Here is an 11,096-nt window from a genome sequence, read left to right as displayed (position 1 = left end):
ATATTTAAGTAATTAGGGAAATCTGCTAAACAAAGAAAAATCCCAACACTGCCAGTATTTAATATTGTCTATATGAAAGCAACACCTAAATGCCTTTTATACATACAAGTCTCCAAATTTGTGTTTTCTGGTTATCTTGAAATTTGACCTCCATTATTGCCAACAGAAAAAAGGCAGAGTCAGTTAGAAATGATTGAAGCATATCATGTCTCTCAGCTCTTCCATCTCGTGCATCAGCAGGGGGGTCAGGATTATTATCTGGATCATTGGGGGAAAGAGTAGGACATTGTTCTCCTCCAATAGTGGCAATGTTGTGGAGAACCAAACATGCCACTATAATGTCACAAGCCCTTTCCGGGGTGACCCTGAGCCTACGAAGGCACTGGAACCGGGCCTTGAGTATGCCGATTGTCATCTCCACTCTGGCTCGTGTCCTGCAGTGAGCCAAGTTGTAGTGTTGCTGTGGGCAAGGGTCAGGGTCAGGGTAAGGGGTCAGCAGATAGCGCTGGCAGGGGTACCCTCTGTCTCCGAGTAGATAACCATCAAACTCTCCTATGATAATACAAGATACACTTTATTGTTTCAGTTGTAATAGGAGGAAACAAAATATTGATCATAGGATATAACTATATACTGGATATATAAACTATATATATAAACTCACCACGGGCAAATCTGGCACTCAGTGTAGACTCACGAAACATTCGTGAGTCATACACAGACCCAGGCCACTTCGCTTCCACATTATTTATCATGTGGGCTGCGTCACATATGATCTTCACAGTGGAGAACAGTAATTAGCTGTATAGTGAAGCATGTTTCATTTGGGCTACTATTTAGGCCTACCTGTACATTAATGCTGTGGACAGATTTCCTATTCACATAATCTCCTTCATTTATTGAAGGAGCTATGATAGGAATGTGAGTGCCATCTATGCAGCCAATCACACCTGGAAACCCTAAAATATATCAAATTGACTGATTAGTGCTTCAAGTCTCAAAGCTTTATGACATAAATGAATTACTGCTTAGACTGATACCTGCAATTCTGTGGAACTCTTCTTTGAGAAGTCTGGTGGGTCTGTGACTTGGGAACACTACAAACGTGCATAGTAGCCGTTTCAGTGCAAGTGTCACATTTCGGACAGCCCGACAGACAGTTGCCTTGGACACATGCTCTGCATCACCGACGTTATACAAAAAACTGCCGTTGGCAAAAAACCGAAGTGCAATACAAAGAATTTGCTCGGAACTGAGAGCGTGTCCACGATGTGTCATGTGAGCGATGTGAGGGCTGAGAATATTGTTTATATAAATTATTGATGATGCAGAGAAACGGAAACGCTCAAACAGGTAGCTACTCATCAGGGAATGATAAAACATCCAAGTATTTGCGCCTCGACATCAACTGGCTCTTCAATAAAAGGACACGCCATGTCTGCCACTGCCTTCAGTCTGCAGGCTTCAACTTAAGAGCAGGAGAAACTCGGGGTTAGTTGAAGAAAACCTGCCAGCGAGCAGGTTAGGTTCACGGAGTATGTTGCCAGGGTAACTGACTCAGAGTAAAGCTGAACTGGCTTTGTGAAACTGAAAAACCAGAGTTTCCCTCATCTCAGGGTTAACTAACTCAGAGTTTTCACTAAACTTTATGGCCGTTGCCATGGCGGCGCGCATAGTCGCAGCGGCTCAGTGCTCCCAAAAACAATGCAGTGAAATCAGTCAAATGAAACCAAATCAATCGTCAAATATTGTCTACAACAGAGAGGATTTATTTCACTTCGGTAGAACATGCCAAATTCCGATAACGAGTGCCTTTCAACACTCGCATGGGATTCCTCCGGGAATAGCTAGAACACCGGCGTCTCCATGGATAGATACACCGAGCGGCATACCCCGAAGACGGAGGAGGGAACGTAAACAGAAGCGGGGTTGCAGGTCTGGCGACTTGGCTAGGCTAAAAAGGGCTCCAAACAGACCACCACTGCCCAGTCTTTACGTCGCAAATGTCAGGTCTCTAGGAAATAAGATGGACGAGCTTCATCTAGATATATCGACGCGGTCAACCATACGAGACAGCTCCATCATCGTTATCACGGAAAGCTGGCTACACTCGGGGATCTCAGATGCAGCAGTGGAGCTGGCAGGTCGCTCACTTCATCGCAGCGATAGAACAGAGGCTTCTGGTAAGAGCCGTGGAGGAGGACTATGTACATATGTAAATAAGGACTGGTGTACAAACTCCACTGTCATTGATCAGCATTGTTCACCTGATCTAGAGATGCTAGCAGTCAAATGCAGACCATTTTATTTACCACGCGAATTCTCCGTTACCGTGGTAACCGCTGTATACATCACACCAGATGCCAACGTTAATGCAGCACTTGACTATCTACTAGCAGCTATAAACAAACAGCAGACCACTTATCCAGAGGGCGTTTTTATCGTGGCTGGTGACTTTAACCATGTCAACCTCAAGACGGTGCTGCCTTGCTTTGATCAACACGTAAAGTGCGCAACTCGAGGAAAAAATATTCTGGACTGTGTGTATTCAAATATTAGAAAGGGATACAGGGCCTCACCCCTCGCACACCTGGGCCAGTCTGATCACCTGTCACTATCCCTGATTCCCGCATATCGCCCCATCATTAAAAAACAAGAAGCTACCATTAAAACGTTTAGGAAGTGGCCTGAAGATGCATCTCTACAGCTCCAGGACTGCTTTGAAAGAACAAACTGGACCTTGTTTTTTAATCAGGATGTAAATGAGTATGCCTTCGCTGTCCTCTGTTACATCAGGACCTGCATTGAAAATATCACCACCATCACCCGCAGCAGGATTCCCCCTTACAGGAAACCCTGGATGACTGGGGAGGTACAGGCCCTTCTGAGGGAGCGCAACGCAGCTTTCAAATCAGGTGACAGAGCACAGTACAGCATAGCCAGGCACAACCTGAAAAAAGGCATCAAGCAGGCCAAAGCCATTTACAGGGAGAAGATTGAGGGCCACTTCACCAACAGAGACCCAACACAAGTGTGGCAAGGCATACAACAGATCACGAACTACAGGGGAAGCCGCAACCCACCGACAAACATCAATGCCTCCTTAGCAGAGGAGCTCAACCACTTCTATGCCCGCTTCGAGACACCTGGGCTAGATAATGGAGCTGCTCCCCCACCTGCTGGCACAGACCACACAGCCATGGTAACAGCAGAGGAGGTAAGACTCATCCTCAGGTCTGTGAACACAAGGAAGGCAGAGGGACCAGATGGCATTCCAGGAAGAGTGCTCAAAGAATGCGCATACCAGCTTGCAGATGTCTTTACGGACATTTTTAATATGTCTTTAGCCAAAGCGGTCGTACCAACCTGTTTTAAAACAGCCACTATTATACCTGTGCCCAAGCAAAGTAACATCAGCACCTTAAATGACTATAGACCTGTGGCGCTCACTCCCATCATCGCCAAGTGCTTTGAGAGGCTGGTGGCGAAGCGCGTTAAGGCTTTCCTCCCTCGCTCCCTGGACCAGCATCAGTATGCTTACAGGGAAAACAGGTCCACTGAGGACGCTATCGTCACAGCCCTCCATTCAACGCTGACACACCTGGACAAGAAGGAGACATATGTAAGACTACTCTTTATAGATTACAGCTCGGCTTTTAATACCATCGTCCCCAACCGGCTGATCACCAAACTTCTTGATCTGGGCCTCAGCTACAGCCTGTGTATGTGGATTAAGGATTTCCTAACAGATCGCCCGCAGACAGTGAGACTGGGTCCCCACCAATCCTCGAGCCTGTCCCTCAGCACTGGAGCTCCACAAGGCTGTGTATTGAGTCCCCTGCTGTACTCCGTATACACATATGACTGCACCAACACCAATCCTTCAAATACTGTGATCAAATTTGCAGATGACACCACTGTGGTAGGACAAATCACCCATGTGAATGAAAGTGCCTACAGAGACGAAGTTGACAGACTGACAGAATGGTGTCAAAAAAACAACCTGACCCTGAATGTCAGAAAGACAAAAGAAATCATAGTCGACTTCAGGCGGCAAAAGGCGAACCCTCAACCCCTCATCATCAATGGTGAGGAAGTAGAGAGGACCTCCTGCTTTAAGTTCCTGGGGGTTATGCTCTCAGAGGACCTGAAATGGGTGATGAACACAACTGCCACAGTAAGGAAAGCACAACAGCGGCTCTACTTCTTGAGAATATTGAGGAAAAACAACCTGTCTCCCGAGCTGCTTAAGACTTTTTACCACTGCTGCATTGAAAGTGTGATCACTTACTGTATCACTGCATGGTACGTCAACTGCACAGAAAAGGACAGGAAATCCCTCAGTCGGGTCATAAGGTCTGCTGAGAGAATAGTTGGACTTCCACTGCCTCCCCTGGATGACATCTTTAGGACGCGCTGCCTCCGCCGAGCATGTGGCATTTTAAAGGATGAGACTCACCCCGCAAACCATCTCTTCACCCTCTGGCAGGCGCTACCGGGCGACTACAGCCCGCACCTCCAGACTGCAGAACAGTTTCATCCCCAGGGCCATCACAGAACTTAATAATCACACTACACTCCTACCCTCCACCCTGCACAACTGCACTTTTGTTAGTGGTTGCACAAACAAATTTCGTTGTGTATCCAATGCACAATGACAAATAAAGTCTATTCTATTCTATTCTATTCTAAACCTGCTTTCTGAAACGGGCCCCGGAACCCATAGCAACGCCGGTAAACAAACCCCGACTCCCGAGAAGCCCAATCCCTATACCCTGCGTTCACACCAAAAGATGCAAAAAGTTGACGCGCGTCAAGATCCCATTCAAAGTGAATGTAGAGACGCGTTGCTGCTTTGCTGCCGCAGCATTTGCTGCCGAGAAAACGGGCAGCAAAATTTGATTTGCGGCGCGGCATGCCCGTGCCCGCTGCCGGGCACGGGCGGCGGGCGCGGTCACGTATTTTGCGGCGCGTCAAATGCTGCTCGAGTTGAAATATTTCAACTTTTCACGCGCCGCAAAACCTTTGCCGCGCTGCAAAACTTTTGACGCGCCGCAAAACTTGATTTGACGCGCCGCAAAACTAATGGTGCAGCCACACCAGACGCGTATCTCGCGTAATTTTTACGCGAGATACGCGCGTAAAATGTTGCTTGACCATTTTGTGTCAAAAATGGTCACATACGCGCAATACGCGCCATACGCGCATACGTCACTCGCCTAGATGAGTCCATGTCCATGCAAGTGAACGGAGCGTTCCCTCTTCGTCATAACTATCAAACCAAACATCCTTCACATTCACCGAGCGAACATTACGAAAGTAAAATGCACATTTCTCGCTAAAAATGTTTCCATAAACGCATTTAATGGCGTAAGTATGTTACTATTTCCACCCAGAATAAAGAAAGTTGTCGGCCGTGGCTGCGCTGGAGTCCGAGGTAGGAAACCCCAACGCCGCCGTGTTTGGGTGATAGAGTTTAGATCGGGTTAGATTAAATAATCTCGGATATAAATAACAATAATCGGGTTAAATAACTTCACATGGTGTGTCTGGTGTGTTTCCCAGCAGAGAAATAGTCCGCCAAGACGTTGAGGTTGCTTAGTAACCAGAGACTCTGTCCATGCAAGTGAACGGAGCGTTCCCTCTTCGTCATAACTATCAAACCAAACATCCTTCACATTCACCGAGTGAACATTATGAAAGTAAAATGCACATTTCTCGCTAGAAATGTTTCCATAAAAGCATTTAATGGCGTAACTATGTTACTATTTCCGCACAGAATAAAGAAAGATGTCGGCCGTATGCTTCTGTCCAAGCTCACTACTCTCTGCCAGTGACGTCGGGTCAAGCTCAACGCTGATTGGGCAATGCGTGTCTCGTCAGACGCGTATCTCGCGTATTTCGCGTAAAAAGTTCAATTTTTTTAACTCTTGAAATGTACGCGATATACACGCGTATAGCGCGTAAATATACGCGCCACATACGCGCTATAAGCGCGTAAAATGTTGCTAAATACGCGTAATACGCGCGTAAACCAATGGTTCCCTATGGAAAAAATGGCGATTTCATACGCGAAGTAGGCTACGCGAGATACGCGTCTGGTGTGGCCGCACCTTAAGGCGTCAACGCGTTCGGGCAGCAAATGCATCTTTTGGTGTGAACGCAGGGTACGAGAGCTCCCCGCGCTACGGCCATCCGGAGGCACACAGAGCTTTTGGCCGTGATATTATATATACAATTATATTATATTATATACTACTATTATATATAGAGCTCCGAGAGTCGCAAACGGCAACAATCACTTTCTCCTCCATGCTGCAGTACACCCCGGACTGCACTGCGCTGAGTTTGACGGTTGAACGCTGATTGGCTGTTACGTTACACATGTCACTCAGTGGCCACGCTGTTGAACGCTGATTGGCTGTCATCACGCGAAATTCGTGTCAAAGTTGAAATTTGTCGCGCCACAAATCCTCGTGAACGCGCTCGCCTGTGCACGGCAAAAGTGTGGCGCGACAAATCAAAAAGATTCGCCCAATACGCGTCTATACCTTCACTTTGTATGGGATCTTGTCGTCCCGTTGCGTTTGGTGTGAACGCACTGGAGAAGTTTCAAGACAGACAGCCAAAATTGACATTTTTATTCAGAAAATAGCCGGTGCTTTTGCTTCCTATAAAAAGCATGTTTGTGACACTGGATATCGATATGGATACATCATCTAGCCTGCATGTGGAGGGCCACATAAGGTAAGAAAATGGTTTACGTAAACTTTGCTGCTGGTTCTGTTTGCTCGTGAATCGTGATGACCTGGCCAAAGGTTACCCACGGTCCTAAGCGATTGTGATCTGATTCTGGTTGGTGCTCCAGTTAGTATGCATTGTATATATATATTGCAGCTAATAGCAGCTACACACGGTGCGATTGCTATGCCAATGTGGTTATAGTTGGTTTTGTCTGATTGAGGTATGCGACGACTTGGAGCCTGGTAGGCCTATCCTGACATAAATATGTTCTCGCATAACCTGTGTGATTATCCTAAACTGAAGGGGATTTTATTTGCGTACAATTTTCTTATGATGTTGTAACGAGTGAAGTCTACATTGGTCCTTCGCAATTAAGTGTTTACTGGTGGTCAGGATTTGGCTGATGCAATTCTCCTCTGGGTGCTTGTATTTTTCTTCTTTTTTTAATGCAGCATAACATATGCTACCAGCAGCCCTTGCTCGTCTTCAAAAGGCTTATGTTCAGTACCTCGTTTCATTTCGTACCCCCTTTACAGTCTGGCATTGTTTGTCTGGTAAACTTTGTGGATGTCAAGATAAGTGTTAAATTGCCAACACTGTTCTTTGTCCTGTGTGTATTAGTATTAGGCCTACATATCCCGAGCCAATACCCTGGTGTTTCCAACGCCGTTTTGCAAAACAAGCCAAAACAATAACTGTGGTTTTCAACTTTTATTGTTCGAATAGGATCTTCATACGGCTGGCCCGAATGCCATTTTTCAGCCTTCGAATACTCGTTGGTTTTTCCGAGCGAATATTCGAATACTCGTTCCAGAAAAAAACACCATCAAAAACATTAATAATCCTTATATACTCCCTGGAACCGATTTTGACAGTATCTGCATATTTTGTTGAAGATTTAATAGGTTTTGAACGTTAATTAGTAGGCCTACGTAGGTTGAAGTTCCTTCGTTTTTCCCCGTGAAAGCTAACAGCTGTTGCTCCGTTCCAAATCAGCTGTTCTCTGCCATCTCAGCCCTTACGGGAGCTTTTCAATTCATCCTGGAACGTGCATCTTTTCAGGGAATTTGTACAATAAATCCATAACAAATACAGAATATTGATTGTCTTATGTGTCCATATTATATCCATTATATTGACCGGGTATTCCCAAGACGCTCACGCTCTGCAGCAAGCCAGTCACAACTAAGCTAAGGTTTTAAGTTTTACTTTTCCTCCAGAGATCCCGCTAATGTTGTGTTATAAAGTAAAGGGAAACAAGATATATATTCTTCCTCCACCTCTCTCGCTTCTCTGCTTGGTGTCGCTTAGTTTGCCTCCCTCGCTCTGGTAAAGTCACGTGGAAAAAAAAAAATAACGAAGCTCCGAATACTGATTTAAGCTTCAAATACTAATTTTCCGAACCAGTATTCGAATATTCGAATAATTTCAACACCTGACAATACACTGTAGAGCATATTGTAATGCAGCATTCAATGGATGAATAGCTTACATAAGGGTACCCAGCACTTTTCAGACCACACTCGGTTATTGTCCCCACCACTTCTAAAAACAAACTGACGCCCTTGCCCTCCACCCTCCCACATGTCACTAAACATTCCCGTCAACGTGAACAATCCCCACCATATCCCAGCCTTTTGCCTGCTCCTTTGCATTTTTTTTTAATATTTTTATAATTAATATTTCTATTACTTTTTTATTTTATTTTTTTTTTACATCATTTTAGGCTACGTTTTATGAGTAGCCTATGTCAGTCTGCACAAAATCCCCCCCACTTTCTCTCACACATTTGAAGTGCCCTGCCTGCTCAAACATTTCCTGGACTGTCTCTCTCAAACTAAGAACATAATGGCCCACATTAGGCTCAGACGCACATGATACACCATTACAATGTGTTATAATAAAACGCATCCAATACTAGGAATGTCCGCTGGTTACGCCACTGAGGCTATAGTAGGCTAACGAGGCTCTTAGCGTCCTACGAGTACCCTGGAGCACTCGTTAGCTACGCGCGTTTTCAAGACGTTCGTTACCAAAGATGCTTTCAGGAAACGGTGTGAAAACTGTACGATGCTCGTACGACCCACTCTGCGATCCACTTAGGCTAAAGATGCTTTCGGGAAACGGGGCCCTGTAAGATAGCACCAGGGGTTGACATTAAGGTTTCAAAAGCAGTCAGGTTCAACTTGCCCGAATGTGATGTTCACTTGCCCAAATTATAATCAGAATCTTGAACAGGCCTCTTTTTGCCAGGCACGCGGCCTGGTTTTGGGGGGGCTCAGAAAAATCATCCTAGCTCAGACTGAAGCTGAATGTTAGCTTCCACACATGTTGTGTTTAAAAAATAACAAACTTCCATTTGTTTACTTATTTATCGAGCGGAGTTACATGTAGACCTGCATGATTTCATGCAAATGTACTTAACTAAATGTCAGAGGTAGTAGCAAAGATATGTCTTTTTTAACTTTCACGTTTCTTGTAGCTCTAACTGAATAATCACAATCGCGTTTCTAGTAGTGTTGTCAGTCACGATACTGGATTTTCTAACTTTAACACTATACCTGGAAAAATATCGATATTCTATACCATTTTCGATATCAGGGGAAACGTTTTTTTCAGGAAAGAACATGCCCAAAGTAAATAGAGTATATCTCCACAACTGCAAGGGCGATAATGTCATCTTTGTGCCAAAAGAAAGGTTGTTGTGCAAGTGAAATATTCAATGGGGATGATACTTGGTTAAAGTGAATAAAGCCATGGAACACGGCATAAGTGGAAGATAACATTTCCACCTAAAATAATTATCAGTTGGTCGTTATCATTTGGGAGCGATGTCTTACTATGAGACACAAATAAAGGTAGATATCTTACAATTTTGACACTTGACACCTCTATTTAAATTTCAGGGCCAATATATTCAAATGCACCAAGCCAAACACTCGCAAATAAAGATATGGCATTGGCCACTAGATTGCGCTGAAGAATATGTTTTCTGATTGAAGGCAATTTACCTATTTCCTAAGAAACCTTCTCTTATTCATTGATTGAAAATACCATGTTTAGTTGCAATTTTTGGCCCAGACACTGGGTAATCTGTTTATGGTGGTTTTATTCGACCAGAATCAACTTTGTGGACAAAAATCACAAAGGTAATACTTCATTTTTGGTTGTTAAAAGAAAGGGGACGTTTCTTCTTAAGTTGTTATTTAGTCACAGAAGTTTTAGTCACAGAATGATATGATTTGGACTGTTGGAATAAGTGGAGGCTCAGCTTTCATGTAATATATAGTTTGTGAGGGTCCAATTTCGTGAAAAAGATCGCTATTTCTGTGCATGTGCACAGTTATGAAACCCAAAACCGTGTTCTTGCATTTGCTGAGTTCTTCCAGGAAAGTGATCGAATCCAAAGGAATAGCTTTAAAGAGACTTTATTTGTATAAAGTATTTTCGGTATGGTAAACTGATGCTCTGAAGTAAAGAGATATTGAAGATGTGTTCTAAGCACGTGCGAGAGTATTCTCCTAGCTGATCAAAGGCATAAACCCACGTATGTCTAATCGCTGCCGAGAGAGTTCTGATCTGCCTCCATGAGCTGGAGGCTTCTTATGGACTCAGCGAGGACCGGAAGACTTGGAGAGGGACCGGTGTGACGTAATCTTCGGTTTTCCTCGCCTGGTCTGTGGTGCTGCCCTCCGTGGCTAAAGTATCTATTGCAGCCTTCAGTAATGTCCTGCTTTCCCTTGTGGCTATGTGTAGTATTTACGGCTTATATGTTTGGTCCTACCCCCTATTGGTTAAGTGAGGGAAATACAGCTTGTGTTCCTAAAATACGTAACAGTCCCTCCTTGGTCATCTCAGATGACCATACAATAATATTTTAAATCATAAACACCATTTACCACACCGAAAAACATATCCAAAGTAGGATCAATCATCGACACCATCAACCGTTGTGGGAAGAACTCTTGAAGAGAGGGAAAAAACCACTACGCGCCCATAATACTGAGACGGCATTCACCTTGTGGGTCTCATTGGAAATACAGGTCATTATTTAACAATACAACAATGAACATAAATCTTGTTATCATACAATCACATGGCCAAACAGCACACAAACAAAACTATCCATAGAAATCCTGAGCTAATACTTTTGGTTATGTGCAACAAGGTCATAAAATATTCAACAGGTGCAAAAGTAACGTAAAAATTGGTGGTCATAATACAATTTTAAAATTTCAAAATGATTGATAAGCTAACATGGATTTGGGGGGTTCAGGTGATCTTCGTGTATTGGTGCGCCGGTTCATGTGGGTGGTTTGGGCATGGATTTGGGGAGTTCAAGTGATCTTTGT

At 44.3% G+C, this 11,096-nt stretch overlaps 1 long non-coding RNA gene across 1 annotated transcript; it reads right to left on the bottom strand.

Annotated features, from left to right (window-relative positions):
* Nucleotides 1-491: 491 nt before the first annotated feature.
* LOC115548447 (uncharacterized) lies at nucleotides 492-906 on the bottom strand. Its single transcript, XR_003977591.1, has 3 exons — nucleotides 847-906; nucleotides 665-776; nucleotides 492-552 (listed from the first exon to the last, which is right to left on the bottom strand). It is a non-coding gene; the product is annotated as an uncharacterized LOC115548447 (long non-coding RNA).
* Nucleotides 907-11,096: the final 10,190 nt, after the last annotated feature.

The sequence above is a fragment of the Gadus morhua genome, chromosome 1, assembly GCF_902167405.1.
Source record: "Gadus morhua chromosome 1, gadMor3.0, whole genome shotgun sequence".
NCBI classification, from domain to species: domain Eukaryota; kingdom Metazoa; phylum Chordata; class Actinopteri; order Gadiformes; family Gadidae; genus Gadus; species Gadus morhua.
Note: the sequence above shows the minus strand (reverse complement) of the source record. Positions and strands in the feature narration are given on the sequence as shown.